The 19,432-nt window shown below is 32.7% G+C and overlaps 1 long non-coding RNA gene across 1 annotated transcript; it reads right to left on the bottom strand.

Annotated features, from left to right (window-relative positions):
• Window positions 1–1,612: 1,612 nt before the first annotated feature.
• Window positions 1,613–4,780, bottom strand: LOC128236985 (uncharacterized). Its single transcript, XR_008261470.1, has 3 exons — window positions 4,704–4,780; window positions 3,700–3,806; window positions 1,613–2,804 (listed from the first exon to the last, which is right to left on the bottom strand). It is a non-coding gene; the product is annotated as an uncharacterized LOC128236985 (long non-coding RNA).
• Window positions 4,781–19,432: the final 14,652 nt, after the last annotated feature.

Raw genomic sequence — 19,432 nt, 5'->3', positions numbered from 1 at the left:
AATAGTCACTTGAATCAAATGAACATTTTCAATGTACTTTCTTTCTCGCGGAATGTGGACATTTCATCTTACTCCAACAAGTGTGGGGTATAGTTGATTCTCTTCGTGACTGAAATCAACTTTTTTAAACACTTGGTGCATTTCAAATGTAGTCCATATAAACATCCCCTTCAGATTCTTTGACGATTGCATTTCCATGGGAGATCACTGCGTAGGTAAACATACAAGTGTTGTTTAGCCACACTGTGGTTTCAATTATGTCAGGGGCGTAGCTACCCCTCTATTCATGAGGATTCATAAATGTGCTGGGGGGTTCGGGGCAAACTTGAAAATTTTGAAAACCATGGTGCAATCTAGTGCATTCTGGGCGTTCCGATGTGCATTATTTAGTACTGGAAAATAACCAGTTTTAGATTCATGTAGTCAAGTTCGCATACTGCATACTGTTTGTTTTTTGTCAGAATCATGTGGATTCAGCCGCGTATTCACGTATAGGCGGCTACTCGCCTGTATGTTGTGCATATGAATGTATAATTTGGTTTAAATGATGCATCCTTAATATAACACCTCCTTGCTGCTACACCAATAGAAACTTCATGGGATGTTAATAGTAAAAGAACTAGCACTGACGTTCCCATTTTTGTCTGGGTCATTTAAATAATAGAAAACAATTTACAAGATAAACAAATTTGTTTTGACTTCTTTAATGAATTATATAAAAACATTGTACAAAGATATCATGACACTTTTAAACAATAAGTATGGTTGTTAATTAAACAGTATGCTAGCTTTAAAGATTTAGGCAAACCATTGGAATTTTACAGCGGTCTTAAAAGGTGTATTTAAAGCTGCAATCTCACCGATTGATCGTTTTGACTACCGGTACTCTTTTATTGTTTGTCTATAAATGGACAATTTTTTGGCAGAAATGTCTAGACCCAATTTTAAGTGATATAAGACTGCTGAAAAAAGATCAGATAGCAGTTTATCATATTTATGTTAAAAAATGATGTTTTATGGCTAAAGCATTACGAACAATTTAATGTAAATGAAATTTTCGGCACTTTTACATTTCTGATGGATTCTATTGTGAATTATCTAATATGACTGAATTAAAGGAATGATAACCAAATCAGCAGATTTTGAGACAATTTTGTGTCTTAACTGACAATCTGTAAGAGTGCAGCTTTAAGTGTTGATCGAAAGATTCATATACACATTGTTATATTGTCAATAACTGCTTAAAAGGTCTCATGTACTAAATAAGATAATAATTTTCATACAATATCTAAAATTGATCAAAATAAATAAAGTACCATTATACCTATTTCTTAAAAGTGCCGTTTCTCATCTGACAATACCATTCAAAGCCATCATTTCAACTATGAATTTATTTTTAACTTTCAACTTTTCTATAGCATATGCAACAAAATATACCAAAAATACAAGCCATGAACAATATGATTGTTCAACTTGCATTATCTTTGACCTTTTGAAACGACCATTTTCCAGTTTTGTCTATTTGTAAGTTATGCCCTGAGAAATAAAGTATGACTGTATGAATCATAAAAAGCAATAAAAACACTAAAAATATGCCGAAACCCCTGTAATTTCTAATACAGTAGTAAAATCAAGAAATTAAACATTTAGAGCTGCACTCCCACAGATATACCGTTTTCACAACTTTTTTTGTTTTTGAATGAGCAATTTTTTGCGTAATTATCTGCAAACCAATGATAAAAGATTGCTGACAAAAGATCAGATCACAGATTTCATATTTCCGTTCGAAAATTAATGTTACTAACGGTTTAAGAAAAGTGCATAAAACATCAATGTTTTAACTTAAATAGAAAAATCTGCCATTTAATTTTTCGCAAAAATTGGATGTTTCCAATCCAAGACATAAAATGAGAAAAGTTGTCAAAACGTCCAAAATGTGAGAGTGCAGCTTTAACGTTTGAAAGTAACTCTGTTTGCCTCGTGCCCCTAAACAGGGTTTAATTATATTATATGCCCAGTTGGTTTGTCCCTGTATATTTGATTGTATGATTGCAGTAATGGATACTGGTCTAATTATCTTCTGACAATTTTTCACCAATTTTAAAGAAACAGAAAACACATATTAAGCTCATATAACGCTGTACAATTTAATCTCATTCATTAGGATGAGAAAAATTCCCTAAAAATATTAATTGTGGAAACATATCTCATTTAAATACATACAGGAAATGGCGACATCATTTACCCTTTAGTATGAAAAATGCAGTTTCCTGATATTTGAATAGCGGTTCTTTATTTAAGCATCTCAATTCATTCAACATACACATATTATGTATCAAGTTTCAAAGGAAACCAAATCATCGTAACGATGGTTTTCAAAGCAAATAGATTCACACTCTTGACAAACTTCTTTTCCTAGTTTCAACTTTTGAGACTTTTTGATGAGCCTGCACCTTCCCCCTCTTATGCTGTGGCTTCAAGCAATAAAGCTACCAGCTCAAGTTGCACAACTGGTGAACAAGACTGCTGATAGTCGACAAACTGCACACCTGATGCCATGATAAATCATGTCCATCGACTTCCAGAATGAAGAAATGACGCAGCACAGAATTGATTTCAATTGGACCTCTCTGTACTTTCATCCCCTTGTTGTAGTCAAAGACTTTATCTAAGTGTGCAGTGCGGGATCTTGAGAAGCTTTCTGCTCCTCTGATGAAGTAAGTTTGGCAGAGTGTGAAACTCCTGTCTACTCATATGCCTGGACACATGTGATCTATGTCTTCTTGTGTGTGCCCAACCATCACCTGAATTTTTTTTAGAGGAAGTTAGTGCTTGATTACAAGTCAATGTGACAAAACAAGGTCTTTCATTTATGCCACCAAGAACTAGTATTCCAAGTTTCATAACTCGTATGTTAACTCAAAGCAATTGAGCAGAAACTGTTTGGTAATTAATTTTAAGTCACTGCTTCCACTTATACTATCAGTAATATTGAACGTGAACCGACTGACCCAAATGCTATTCTAAATAATTTTTATGTGCAGAAACCTTAATCCTATTGACACAAAAGTAATCCAATTGTATGTCTTCACAAAACATTCTACAACAATATTTTGTCAAATTAACTCAAAGATTGATTATTGTTTTTTTGTCAGACAAACACAGAGATGGCCCTATATCGCTCACCTGATTTGAGAAAGGATTCTAACTTAGTTATTGTTTGGACACTAACTGGACACTTTTGGTCTGACTTTATAATGCTGCTGGTGAAAATATTAAAAGTCCCTAAATAATGGGCTTACAAAAACATGAAAAAAAATGTATTTGTTTAAAAATTACAAAGGGCCATAACTCTTACAATATTTAAGTTTGTATTGAGCAGAATAAAAGGCTTTGCCTAAAATACAAACTTAAAACTATATTTACAAGTAAAACAAAAAAATCTACAAATATGTTTTTTGTATCTGGTTTTTGAGAGAGAATGATCGGAAGAAAACATCACACATTCACAATCATATTAAAAAATATATTTATTTTTTTTTTAAATTATATTCTATTTCAAAAACACTGCAAAAGACAAGACACTTACGTTTCAATTTCTTGATTTAATACATTGATGATTATCAATTCTTATGAAGCGAGATGGGTCTTACACTCTAACCAGTGCAACGTGCATGTTCTTAGTTGCTCAGTAATTACCTTTCTTAAAATTCTCCTCTTGATCTGAGCCACGCCAAAATGATGGGAGATGCTTTTGTTGTCTTTTCAATCGGAATGTATAGCACCTCTGTGTTTCTGTTTGTCTCCTGAAATAGTAAAAGTTTATTAATAATAATCACAATAATAATAATCAGTGACTTTTACTGAAATTATTTTCACCGATTGTGACTTGCACATTGGGGAACAAAGTTGACTTCTGAGGAGAAGATTTTTCCATATAGACATATAGCAAAAAGTAGCTCCGCACCCTGGAGCAATGTTTTTTATGAATCAATATCCGGTGAAGAAAATTCATACAGGGTATTGAAACATTTTTTTGCTTCAAATAAAGACTTTTAAAAAAGATAACTTAACTAGCTCTTCATCATATTAAATAATAATTAGCAGTCTATGCCGCACACGGAGCCCCGCATTTGATCTTTTACCATAGTTTGATTGAGAGTTAAGTTTCACATCGACAAGTCTTTACAGGTCTATTAAAGCTGCACTCTCACAGATTGAACGTTTTGAAAAAGGTTATAATTTTTATCTTGGAATGAACCAATGTATGCAAAATGCATGGAAACCTGTGATATAAGACGGCTGACAATAAATGTCTTTGAATTCCCGTCAAACATGTCCGAACCAAATTCAAACTTTGGATAATCACTGTGATTCACGATGAAATTCAGCACTTCTTGCCCAGTATATATACGTTTACTTTAAGCGGAAGGCAAATTAAAACAAACACATTTGTCCGAAAATTAATCAAACTTTAAATGGTAGTAGAATTGTCATTTGTTCATGTAATTTTCAAGAATCAGGAAATGAAATAAATGTTCTCATGTTGCCAATTTAGTCTCGATCATCTAGACGCTTGTATCCAGATCTATATCGTTCATTGACTCTAATTAGAGCGGCTTCATGATTGAGACTAGCCGGTTCTTTGATAATTGTTACGATCGAACAGTGGTTGAAAATGTAAAGTGAGACCAGTTTTTTACCTGTTATTGAACAAACTGTTTTGTTGGCAGGACTGTCCTCCTCAGCAATGCAAAGAACAGCAATGACTGGCTGGCACTCTGTAAAATGGCGATTAAAACATTATGTCCAATTAAAACTGTCCCATTCTAAACAATCCATCAGCAATATATATAAATGAGCTGCGCCATGTGGAAATGTGTCTTGGGAAGTTGACATCATTCCATGTAATAATGTCATAAAGATGAGCAGAAGACATTACTTACTATGCAGTAAAAGTTCTTACTTTAACAGTAAAGATATCTTTTTTTGAGAAAATTAATCAAAGTGAGCTCTTTTATGTCATGTTTCTACAGTACCGTAGGTCTTGTACACATCTATGTTACATATATAAATAATAAACAGGAATAAAATGAGGAGTTGTGTACACACTAATTCCTCCTTATGTACTGTGTAACTCAAGAAAAACAATTCATAATTCTAGTAAAAACAATCCATAATTTTAGTAAATCTCTAGAATTCCCTTACTTTTCTCGCTGTACAAAAATGAATGAGGAGTTGCAAACAAGCAGGGCCATAAAACTTTTGCCATTTAAACTGTACCACAACAGCAATTTAAAGACAGTGATATCATTGATGGAATAGGCACTTAGACAGCTACATTTTCTGAGAAATGGAGATCAGACTAAATTCTCCAGAGATAATTTATAGCTTTATTAGAAATAAAGAACATGTTACAGTGTTTATGTTAAACTTGTTACTTATCCCTGATTTAACACAATCATTACCTTCAAAATGGTGATAAAATAAAAACAAATATACCTTATTAAACACTGTTTACTATCACATCTGTACCCCCCCCCCCCCCCTCCCCCCTTCTTACATACCTAAGCGGCTCTTACCAAAGTAAAGAATGAAAGGTTCACAAGGCCAATTATAAACCATGAACCATGAGAATCCTGTTTAATAATTTGATTTTAAATCACCCAAAAGGCTTTCTACACATAATGGTTCCTTAATTTAAATATAGCCTCCAAAGTTGTGATTTTATTGAAAGACTTGAGATACCTTATTTAAAAAAATGACGAAAGGAAAGCTTAAACGCAGAAGTCTGGACGAGTATACGAGCCTGGAAATAAATACACAAAAGCTCACCATGCTGCTAAGAATTCTTATATAATTCCCGGCCCAAGTTCAGCTGGAGATGTTGATTCCACACGGCTGGATAACCGGCCCAGTGCACCCAAGCTTGGCAGTATCTGCAAGAGGAGTGTGTATATCTGGGAAAACGCATTTATAATCAATTTGCGAAAGTTCTTATCCGCCATAAGTAGTGAACATGTATGTGGCTTATAGATCATCTGAAATGAAGTTTAATAAAGGAGACAAGGTTCGGTCTGGGATCTAAACCTGGATTTTGATGCTGAAATTGTAAGTTTTGTTCAAATGAAGTATAAACTTAAAGTGAGTACAGAGATATCTTGAAGCCCAGATTTATCACTTACCTGAAGTTTGTAGGGCTACAATTTGCTGATAACTGCAGGAACTGTCCCCATGAGCCTTTTGTCTGTTAGGGGAATGGTGGCTTAGGTGATTGGTGGTACCACTGTGCATTTCTTATCCACACACAACACAGTGTATCTGAAAATGACAGAGAATGGCCATGTACTTATGAAAGCTATGCTAGAAATACGCCGTTATGAGTGTATCAGATGACATTTCAACACAGAAATTGTGAGGCCACCAATACAGCAGTACTGACATGAATGACGAAAACATATATATCTGTTAGGAGCTGTGCTGGTTCTGTGGCGTCAAAACCACTGCAACTTGGCAATTCACTAGAAACATCTTTTCAGAAAAAAGAAACAACCAATACTGGGTAGCCTTTGTCACCCAGTGAACACCCAGAGCATCTTGTTACTTTGAGCATCTATTTACTTAGAAGTACAATGTAGCGTCATTAAGATCTCAAATTAAAAAAAGTGTATCCGAAAGCTTTAAATACTGAACGAAGTGTAACTTTGAGGCGGGCTGCGAGCAAATACTTTCAAGGGCAGAAATCTCCCAGAAGTTTGAAAAAGATTATGCAAAGCTCTAGCTTGATGATTTTGGCCCAATTTCAAATTGTTACTCAGTAACACGACGGCGTAAATTTAATCAAACATCAATATAGTTACACAGGAAAATAAGAAATAGCTTTAAACTCTCCCACATTCATGGCAGAGTGTCTGGTGACGGTTAAACATTCAGCCTGGTGGCTGGGGTAACATATCTAAATCCCTAAATGGATGATCTGATCCCAGCCAACAGATCAGCGAAACACGAATTGTATTGCATGTCCAGGGGGGGGGGGGGGGTCCCAAGGATATCTTGACGCAACTTACCATAGCCGCCTTGCGTTTTTGTTCACAAAGCCGGCACACACAGTTCATTCTCAGTTTGCATGTTGTGTACTGAAAAGTTCCAGCTTTCCATGACCCTCGCAATAAACCTATCCATGAATTTAAACAAATTAACAAATAACTACCAGGTAATTATGGAAATATAAATGTCATTGTTTACTTAAATTATTGATAAATACAACTTATATTGCAGTCAAACTGGATAAAATATCAGGAAAATGTGTCCTGTTCCAAAAAGTGTGTTTTGAAGTTGCAGACAATAGTCCAAAGACCAAGAATTTAAGTGTTCAGACAGGGGCAGGCAAATCTTAAAAAAAATATCAAAATTTTAAAACTTAAATAAAACTAAAATTATACAAACCTTATATAAATCATGTGTTAACTTGAAAATACATACAAGAATACAATGTACACATAATCAAATGGTACCTCAGAGAATCATTTTTTTCAAGAACTATTTAAAGGGGTACTGCAACCCGCATGCCTTTCGTTGTGGGCCGACACCTTTAAACCTCTTTCCCGCACATTAATTAAACACGTCTTATGTTTTGTCAGTGCCGGTTTTGATGACCAGTATAAATCCAAAAGCAGTTTTTCCGCCAAAATTTACCCAAATGATTTGGATGAATGCTTAACAAGAAAGTGCAGTGTACACAATCAAATAAAGTATTTAGTGTTCCAGAAATAATGAGCAATCTGAAATCTGACCCCTTACATTCCTTAAATATTCACAAAGTGTTAAGTTCTTGTGTTTGTTATCTTTTTATGATTCAAATGGTAAAAAATGGTGCAAATGTGAGAAGCCCTGAAGAAGAAAACTGATATTTTAATAGAAATAGTGATGAAATCACTGACATTATGTTTACTTAGCAACTAAAGCAACAGACCAACCAGACCTACAAGTATGCTAATCTATATTTAACTGCTAAATTTTAAAAACCCAAAACATACAGATAAGATCTGTGGCGCAGTTGTTTACATTGTGTGATTTAAATGCATATATTTTTGTTGGTGATTAGTTTAAATCCAACTGAAGCAATCTCTTATCAATATAAACCTTAGTTCATCCAACAAATTAAATATTTGAATGTTAGAAGATTTGTTTTCAAAAGATCAGCAATAATGTTTTTTTCTTTAATTGTCTCAATGAAAAATGTAAGGTTCAAGTTTATAGGCGCTGTTTTATCTGAGAATTTCCCTGGGTGTGAACCGCTTACTGTGTCCAAGTTATCCAAGCTGGATCTAAGACATTATACTACAATATGGGCAATTTGCTCTGCCATTTTTATAGATAATACCCGGTAGTGTATACCAAAGGTATTCTTTTGGTACATTGAACTCACAACAATATTTGAACTCCTGACGTCCAGCACCGCTGTCAGACCACTATGCCATTGCATGCTCTTTACTGAACGAAAGATAAATGAATACTCACAATTTTGAACAGTATTTTTTTGGTCACAGATAGCAACCTTTTAACCCCACTTAAACCTGTCTTCCCTATTTGGCAAACAGAGAATTTTTAGAAAATTTGTTATCTGATGATCCTGTAAATTTTGTGTGGATTGACTAAATACTGTTCGAATTTAGCAAATCAAAACTAACATTTTGGGTTTATTCAGTGTAGACCCTAAAATATCAATTTTGATTTATAAGTATGTAGGTTTGTTTAAAAGCTCAGTACAGTTTACTTTACTTGTTAAGTTATCCAATTTCTGTAAAAAAAATATTACTAAACTTGACTATAAAATACTATAGGGGGGCGTGTCGTAAAGTTAAGAAAAAATCCAAATAATGCAACAGTCAATTGCAGCATGGGCCCCCAAGGTCCTGCTGATAGTGGGGACTTTGACTTTCATTCCAGCCAATCCCAGGTAAAATTCCCGCTCTGCACAGACAAACAGCTGGTAAAAGCCCTGTCAAATGAATTATGATCATTTCGTAACCGCTCATTGTTGGTCATTTCGTAACCATTGTGTTAGTCAATTCGTAACCGTTAAGAAATCGAATGGTCATATCTTAACCGTTGACTCCTATAATTATGAGGAATTAATTTAATACCATTTGAATTTACAAAATAAGTTTACTGTAAGTATAAAACATAAAAATAACAACATAAACAAAGTTAATTCTAGTAGTTGTATTCCTTCTTTATTCCTAATAGTGTAGTGCGATTTGCCAATAAACTCTGAAACTATGACAAATAGAAACATTCACACTAGCTATTTTTTATGTTGCGAATGAAATATTATAAGCAGGCTGAATATTAAATGTAATAATTTTTTAATTCATAGATGTTCTACCATTGAGAGGAATTGTGACCTTAAGCCAATATTTTTTAAATATATAGACCATATAATTTTAGAATTTCTTTTTTATTAAATTGCATAGAAGTATTGTAAAATGTAGTGAGTTTGCCGAATGAGATTATGCGCTTTTTATATGCTTATTGTATTAAAAATGTGCCGATATGTTTAATTTTGTATCTTGTTATTGGAAATTAATACCATAAGGCCAAATTAAAAATTAGGTGTGTTTCAGGTAACACTGCTAAAAAAAATAGGGTAGGTAGGTCGGAATATTTTTTTTATTTTTTTATTAGTTTTTTTTTGATATATATATTGATTTCAGTAACTGTTGACTCAGAAAGTAACAAAAATAAAAGTCATCAATTTTCAGGTTTATCAGTAGTTTTTAAACATGGTACATGCTTCAAAGGAAACATTCTTTATTTGTCTGGTTAAATACTTTTGACAATGATGGTTGGATTTCCACTAAGTTATGGTACACCACTCTGCTATTATTTGAGACTTTCCAGGAACGGTTTTACTTTTCTTTATGCACCCGTTTGCTTTCAATCACCCTCTGTAGAATACTAACCTCCCTGAAACATAATTACATGAAGAGTGGGACAGCAAATTTACCATATAAGCCATCAGCCAAGGAATCCTCAATGCTGTCAAGAGGACCTGGGGGTTCAGGTTTGAAGAACAAGTAACATGCAGGTTTTATTGCCATTTTCAAAAATAATTTATTTTAGGTACCTAATTTTCGGACACCCAAAGGACATCGACTGAACTTTTACAGTTACTAAGTCTCACAGACAAAAATTATTGATCTTTATCGTTACAATGCCTGGCTAGATTACCTAACCGTATACATCACTGTGATAAGTTAGTTGGTTACTACCCATCCTAAACAATTTATTGCCTGGTGAAAAGGATGTGTGATATATTCAATGGAGGATTAAAGAAACAACAAGGGCAATGCAGAGATTAAGAAAACACAGACATGACATGTTTGTAAAACGATCCGCCAATTAACTTGTATCACACTTTTAATATAGACTTTATGAAGCAATAATCGTACAGTAATACTCATTGAAACATCAATCATGCCAAGAAATACCAGCCAATTTTTCCACTTTTCATTTCTACACAAGAGCCAATTTCAGCTACACATTAACCCCTAATTGACCGAGAATCTGACCATGTGTTTAATCATGTTTTCATATCTAGGGAGTTACTGTAGTTTGGGTCAAGATTTGGAAGAATGTATTTAATTTTGCCCAGAAGGACGTGAAGAAGTATCAAGTGTTAACTACAATTAATAAAAATTACAGAGTACTTAATTTAGTAAAACTTATTATTTACTTATTCTTAAACAAAAATATGATGTTTTTAATGAGTAACATTATCGTTTTAGACATATGACAGATGTTAATGAAAATGGTATGCTTAACCAACCGTTTTATTTGGAATGAAAATGTAACCTATATTACATTATATATGAATCTGGCCGTCTCGTAGGTCGAATTATATTTAAGGGTATGCTTTACTAAGCGTATGGATATTGATTTTAAAATGTCAGATTTATTGGGTTCACATTTTTTAACAAAAACACACACTCTTATTGTTCATTTTTAAAGTTTTGTTGTTGTTTTTTCACTGTAAAAAATATTGAGTTCGTAAGTATACGTATACACCATGGAAAATGGGAAATACAAACGAAACTTGAAAAAATATATCACATTGGCGAAACTGAATCTCCGAATGTTAAATTTACTTCAATTTTGTTCATATTATCATGAACACATGAGGCGGTTAAAATGCATTTTCGTATAACTGATTGGGATTTGTTTTTGCAATGTTTCAATCTAAAAAATTGCTTAGTTTTGTGTTCATCTGGCATTGTCTTCATACCGTGACCTGTGAAAGAACATGTTTTGACCGACATAAACTCACAACAATGGTTGCTGTCTTTGAGTGACTCCTTTTCTGTAAAATATTGACCCACCCTCACCCCAAATAATAACATGACTCAGAATGATCGTTACTGTAAATAGGTATTTAACACCACCGAACAGAACCGACTATGTTGGTCATTTAATATGTGTGCTCTTTAAGTCTTAGTAATACAGGTGGTAATGCTGCAGCTATTGTTGTTGATACTACCACTACTGCTTCTGCTATTGCCAATGTCAACACCACCGCCACATCACCACCGTCAGCACCACCACAACCGATGATGATGATGATGATGATGATAATGATGATGATGATACCCCTAAAACTACTGCCGCTCCTGCTGAATTGTTGTTGTTGTTGTTGCCACTTCTACAACAACAGCTACTACTATTCTTTCTACTAACTATCATATAACTTCTACTGATGCTGCTAATCTTGCGTTCGCAGATTCGCACCAAAAAAGTTTTCTTCTGTAACGAATCTCAGGACAATTATCTAATGGACTGTGTTACGCTTTATCATAATTGTAAAAAAAAGTACCAAAATGTAAAAAAAACTGTGTCGGAGACCGGGTTCTTCAGTTAGTAAGTTTCAATGCATTGTACACATCGATGCCAAGTTTATGTCAGTTTTCGAAAATTTTCTTTTTTTTCCGCTATTTTATCATACGGAGTATAGCCCCTTTAAGCAGATTTCGACATCCACAGATAAACAACTCCCCGGTATCATTTTATTAAATATACATGAGTCATAACATTTTCAGCCGGAAGTTGATAAGTTAGACTGGGGTTTGTGATTCTATTTGTTTCCAAAAACTTCCTCACGCCGGCCAAATCCTAAGAGCCTCTTATAGAACAATACCGTACTCAAGTTGTTAAATTAAACGACTTGATTACGGTATTGTTCTATAAGAGGCTATTAAGATTTGGCCGGCGTGAGGAAAATATTTAGCTGTCGGGGAACTAAGAAATACAGTTAGTACATTTGTACTTGATGTTTTAAACATAATTAAACATAATAACAAGAGTGTGGTTTAGATAGTTAAATATTGTTATCAAGGAAATTGTTCATAAACAATATCAAAGATGTAATGCTTAGCTTAGTTAATTAATAATTATACTTTTTATAGTTAAGAAAATCATGTCAATACTTAATAATAAACTATTATTGAATTTTTATTTTTATTTTTGACAAGTGTCGTAATAAACAAAATGAGATGAAGCGTTAAATCTAAGAACCATGCACTATAGAAAGATTTTTCCGAAAAATGACCAAAATTATTGCTCCCCTGAATTTCATGCTGGTCGTAATGGCCATTAAATGAAATGAATTAGCTGTAACAGCAGATAACTGATAAAAATTTCATGGAGAACCAAGTCAGACTGTCCTTTAACCCTTAGCACAAAACCACTCAATGGAACATAATGCATATGCTGCTAAAATCCAGGTATATGCTGGCAAACAGGGGTTTCCTTCTTAATCGAAAATTGGATAGGATTTCTTGGCATGAAAACAATTAAGTCAACACATTCAATGATACAGGTAACTATTAAATGTGATGAATTAAAGTTATAAATGCAATACTCAAGTTACAATAAAAAAACACAAGACACATTAATCCTGCATAACAATATCCATGCTCTCCATGAGATCCTCGTGGGTATAACTGAGTTATGTGACGTCACACAATGGGACTGTTTGATCTGAAGCCGATAAAAGGTGTTTATTCATTTCAATGCATGTATAAAATGGTGTTGAATGGGATTTTAACTATCTTGATAAAGGAGCTACAGTGACTTATAGGCGTAATAACCATTGATAACTACGGATAAATTAATAAGTGGTAAAATGCAGACATGAAGAAAAAAGACAGGTTTACCATACATGTAAATAAAATGTAAAAATGGTTATTTTCTATGAATTCGTAGAGCGAAAAATTAATTATTTTAAGGTGTCCGAACTCTAAGGTGAAGTACGGTAAATACATTCAAAAAATCCAACTCTAATATTGTCAACTTTACTTACATACATTTCGTAACAAAATCACATTCTTTTCAGGGAAAAATAGGTTAGGGTCGGCGGGAAAAAATAGGGTCGGTCGGGTAACCTGAAACAGACCTATTTTTTTATTTGGCCTAACTAATAATTTAAGGTTGTTTTTTGTCGGTTTCTGATATAAAGTATGCAGAATATGAATCAATTGAGAAAAAAACAGAACAAAATTTTGTTTGTTTTAAACAATTCAAACAAATATAGTCAATGAAATAGGTCAAGAATGATCATTTATGTAATTTTACTCAAAAATACATCGCGATCAGTCTTTAATTATTGTTTATAAGTAAGCAAAATGTAAGAAAATAATTAACATATTTCGGTAGTATAACAAATCATTTCTAATTTAGCATGATATATATCTAATATATCTAATAACTATTGAGTAACATAAATTATTGGCTTGTTACTAGTGAGAATTTGAGTAATGTCTCCCAATTGGTGTCTTGGTTGCTGTGCCATATACATCCAGGTTCGAACAATACACTTAACGAGGCGCTAAGTGTACTATTTATCACCTTGTTAAATGGTGGTTATTATATGAGCAATTGATTACTTGACGGTTACGAATTGACTAACAGAATGGTTACGAAATAACCAAGATCAGCAGTTACGAAATGGTAAGGTTACGAAATGACCAGATCCCCGTCAAATGCCCCTGGGGACATCCTAGGTTAGGCCCATTCCCTGTTATCAGCGCAAAAACAATAACACCGCATTCACTCAGCACTGCCGGTCCACCTGGAAGGTAAAAGCATGGCCCATTTCCCCTGCTATCCCCGGTATAAACAAGACCTGGGCGCCATTGTTACAATTAACTGGTGCATAACTGTGGCAGAATAAGGGAAATATTTTATTGTTGCATTTATTATCAAATATGAGGATTTAAGACACATGCAAAAAGCCACAATACGAATTGGTGATAGTGTTCGTTCTGTTCTTAGCGATGCCAAGTCAATTGTAGTAATCTCCCCTTATGAATCTCAGGAATATTAATTTTTCACGGAAGGCGACCCAATACTGGTACCGATTTTATACACCCTTAAAAACACATATATCAACATTTGCGGAGAACCATGTGGCTATTTATAGTTCATTAGATGATGAAATATTCTGGAAACCAGTCAGAGTTCACTGAAAACGTGGTTTTTCTCAAAGAAAAACGAAAGTGAAAATTTGATTAAACGTTTTTTTCATGTTTTCAGGCAAGTACAAAGGATTATTTGGTTTGTTTTTAAGCATGGGATGAATCTCTCATAGATTTTTATCACTTTTGATACGAAAACAACTGGACTATGAACGTTCTTAGACCATTTATAGACTTCGCCAAAATGTAAACAAAATTCCAAAATGGCTGCCGCAAAGTGTCGTTTTCACTTAGTCAGATGCTTGATGATAAATGCATGAAACAGTTGCTGACAGCTTCAAACTGCAAGTACACCCTGTGTAATTAGGTGTTAACATTCAGAATGAATACATTTTATGTCTATTCATTAAATAATTGTAAAATAAACAATGTTTTTTCACAAAGTTTGTGTTTGTCCCCAGTTTCATACCGTTTCCTTCTCAAATATGTTTACAGTATGTAATAAAGAAGTGTTTATATAGAATAAAGCCCTAGAAAAATGCCAGATTTAGGTTACATTAGTAGTTTTCTAACTGAAACGTTGTTTTTGTGTAATAAGAAAAGATAAGATAAATTTTATTCCAATCATGGGTCATGTTATTTGAAATATAAATCACAGATTACATAATGTAGAAAATAAATTGATACAGTAAGGCAACACATTTAGTAAATGCAAATAAGGCTTCATTTTGATTTTTTTAAACACAAAAAACATAAGCTTATTTGGAAAATTAATAAGCATGTTTCCCATTTCCTTTTTATGCCTTAAAGTAATGTAAATGTACTATTTAAATCCAGAGTTGATGTTTATATGTGATTATAACTTACACATGGGAATCATGTTTATAATCAACCACAAATTAGTATTTATAAAACATTTAACAGGAGACAACAGCAAAAAGAAGGAATTCACTCATAAATTGACAATCATTATTATATATATTATAATATTAATATAATAATTGGTTTGATCAATATACCATTATTAAATAGCAGTGTAATAAATAAAAAACTGTAATTGCAATTAATGTACAACTCGTTTCAGTTTGTAACGAAACTGTTTATTTATTTTAGTTTGTTTATTTGCTGTGTTTTATTCAGTTTATATGTTTGCATGTAGTAAAAAAAGCCTTTTGGGCAGTTCTACATGCCTTACAATGAAAATAAAAACTTGGGTCAGGATTTCGTGACTTTTCAGTTAGTGCATTTTAATGGCGGTGAAGGGTGGGTGCATACAAATTGCTATATCTTCACTTTGAAATGAGATATTAGAATAATTCTTGCATTTTTATTCTCACAAAATATGTATATTCACAGAAATGTAAGGTTTTTGCATGTCAAATTATTTAAAAAAAGTCATGTTGCAATGCTACTGTTCTGCTATTCAAAGGTGATGAGAATGACTAATGACATGACATTGACAAACAAAATGTAAGGCATAAATTTGTATCCTTTCGTCTTTTATTTATTAAAATCTAAGATGTTAAGGGAGCAAATCACTTTTTAGATTGGAACATACCAAATAATAATAAGCGACGATGTAGTGGTAAACCAAGTTTGCTAGAAATCAATCGAGTTTCTCCAAAATACAAGCAAAAAATAAACCGGATGTTGATACTAGTGATTTAGTTTCGGATGAACAAAATCCGGATAAATCATTTGCTTTTCATCCAAAGGGTGAACGATTTATACAACTGTACAAAAGTCATAAAAATAAACGAAAAAACGTTGAATATGTATTTTAAACACTTACCAAGTTACCATTCTCTTTCCGTAAGAGATGAACGCCATATTGCATAATTGCACGGAGATGGTACCACGGAGATACCCGATAATTTCCGTTATATTCCGGAAAGTTAAATTTCTGTATACTTGAAAATTTGGATGCTGATGGTACACGAAATATCGAATTTCCTCATTTCTGTTTTTTATGGAATGAAACTTCGGGATAATATACAATAAGCTTTAAATAAAGTAAAACAAATAAAAAATGCTTAGTATATAGCTATTTTTGACCAAAATTATGATTTTTTCCCTGGTCGCCTTAATAGCTATTTTTATGGATACACAAATATACTAACACAAAAGTTTAAGAATATTTTTTTTAATATTAAGAATAAGAATAATATTTAAAACAATGAAATGATCTCGTAAATAAACATTCAAGCTTATCAACTTACTGTCAATGGACCTTTTTATTGACATTTGATACATCAAATCTGGACTGAAAATATTAAGGAGACCAATTTTTGTCGCCTTAATCCAGCGGTCCCCATAATGCCTAGATTAATATATATATGGTCACCTTAATATCTGTAGTAGATATATATATATATATATATATATATATATATATATATATATATATATATATATATATATATATATATATATATATATATATGTTTTTGCTAAAATCTACTTCCAATTGATTACCCTGAGTAAAATATAGATATAAAGTAACGTCATACGTTAAATCATTTTGAGTGAACCGAACGAATGAAAAAGTCTGCTATATTTAAAATTTACATTTTCACTGAGTTGAAATTTCATGGCAGCCATTTTTGTACCATCATCTTGATATTATCGATCCACACAACTCGTTGGAAATCCCTACACTTTACTTGGCCAACCACGTTGATATATAACATTGCTTGTCATCTACTCCTTAATTCCGCCAATTTTGACCTGATTGTCACTCCATTATTATGTACAGTCATTTCAAGTTAAGATTATAAACATGTTGTTGCTTTTTGAACCGTTTTATACCTTATTTCGAAAACAGAGGCTATTGGCAACATATATGCTATTGATGTTTACAGAACAAATATAGGAACATAAATGGACTTCAAGAATTGTTGCAATTGCAACAAAAAAAAGCTCATTGTATGAAAAAATATATATTTGAATTTTTTAGGTTTTCTTTGAAAGATTGTAACACTAAAGTAAATATAATTGTTGTATTTACTGAGCTAATACAACAACAAAAATATGACAATTCATCTTAATAACATGAAGGGTGATGGGCCACATCTTAAATTGTGGTGGCCATCTTTGACGTAATTTAGGTGGGTCCCGAGCTTTTTTAACCTTAACATGCGAATGTTTCATCAGACAAAGAGTTATGATTTTAACCCAAAGTGCACATTTTGGTAAAATTGTGTCACGATATGACTGGCCTTAAATTTATTGTTATATGGAAGAAGTCGTTATTTTGTAATTTATTTAATGTATGCCAATTTACCTGACCTCATATGAATGAATAATGCATTGTTAGGTGGATCGGTGGTTTTTTATTTGTCAACGATAAAGAAACAGATCTTTTGTATCTCAATAAATACAGTAACTGAGATTTATGTCGGACAAAGGAACCTTTTTTGGAAAAATTGGAATTACATATATGTACTTTACTTATCTCATCTTACATTGTGTGGGATAAAAAACTAAACGTGTTCAAACATGTGTAATGCCTTTCCATTTTGTAGTTTTTAACATGATCTGCAACATGTCTTAACTAGTAATAATATTATTAATAAACCAGCATTTCACAAATCGGATATTCCGCCTGTCAGGAGCGCCCATAATTTTAAATCAAAAGTAGTAGTGATGTGTTGCATTATTTCTTATATTTATGAATAATCATTGTTTTCAAATAGAACAAATTTCTAATTTGAACAACCGCCAAATGTTATCCATTGTTATTTTGTATGGATTTACCTTACAGGCGCTCAAACCAAACACGTTGACGTCATTAGTAATTGGTAGTTACGCTAGTGCTTGTTTAAACAGGTTAATTTGATCTAATTCTAGGTGCATTTCCTCTCGTTTCCAAACGGTTTTGCAGAAAGTAGAAAATTTGCTTGTATATAACTCAAAGTCTTCACAGCTTTTAAGTTATGCTATTGTGCGAACATTTTAAACTCGAACAAACATAACAAAACAAAATGGTCGCACTTAATTTAAGATATCGTAGAAAACAACACTTACATGGTATGTACTTTCAAGGTTGCTATATAGTTCTCCCTTCTTTTTATCCTTTTTCTTTCTCAAAAAACCAGAAATCATTTTCACGAAATTAAAATGGTTTATGCACAAAGACAGTGCAGCTCCAAATGTTAGCAGTGTACCAACAGGGCGACAATGAATGCCATAATCAATAATTTGTAACATATTGAGGACGTACCTAGCATATTTTTGTGGTTTTCGGTTTTCGTACTCATTAGCTGGATATATTTTTATTATATTTCAGATAAAAAGGCAACAAAGAAAATGTCGATCCAAAACAAAGTAAACGTTTATAGAATAAGGTAGCAATTACTTTAACAAAAGTTGTGCATTAATGGATCATTTATTACTTATGTGTTGTTAATTAAAGTTTGGTATTGATTTTCAATTAAAACAAGGGAGAAGGCAAACAAGTATGTGCAGGTATTTTTGTTTAATATTACGATAGTTTGGAATAATTTGTCCGTATTTAGAAAAACAAATGAAATGTTTGTCAACAAATAACTTTTTTAAAAATTATTTCAATAATATAATCCTTTAACTGATAGTTTTTTATATTTTCCACAGGGTTTGTTTTATAGGGCACTCCAAATAATGTTTGGAATATTTCTTCATTGCTTAAACACAGATCGCATATACTACAGTTGCCTCGCCTTTTCATTTTGTTTGTAACTGAAATTTATTATACTGTGTTTATCTTGTGTACAGAATTTGGATATTTTCTTCATTTGATCTAGCATGGAAGTATATTCGACCGGAATAGTAATATCTGAAGATTTGAAATCGTTTGTCATCCAACTTATATTGTAGAATATTATTGGCCAATGGTAGGTGTTTCAAAAACTCACTATCATATCATAAATTTGGTAAAGAGATTTCATGTCATCAAATGAGTAGAATTTCTTTACGCAAGATGT

This window comes from Mya arenaria, chromosome 6 (genome assembly GCF_026914265.1).
Source record: "Mya arenaria isolate MELC-2E11 chromosome 6, ASM2691426v1".
Taxonomy (NCBI): Eukaryota; Metazoa; Mollusca; class Bivalvia; order Myida; family Myidae; genus Mya; species Mya arenaria.
The sequence above is the reverse complement of the archived record's forward strand: the minus strand, read 5'-3'. Positions and strand labels throughout refer to the sequence as shown.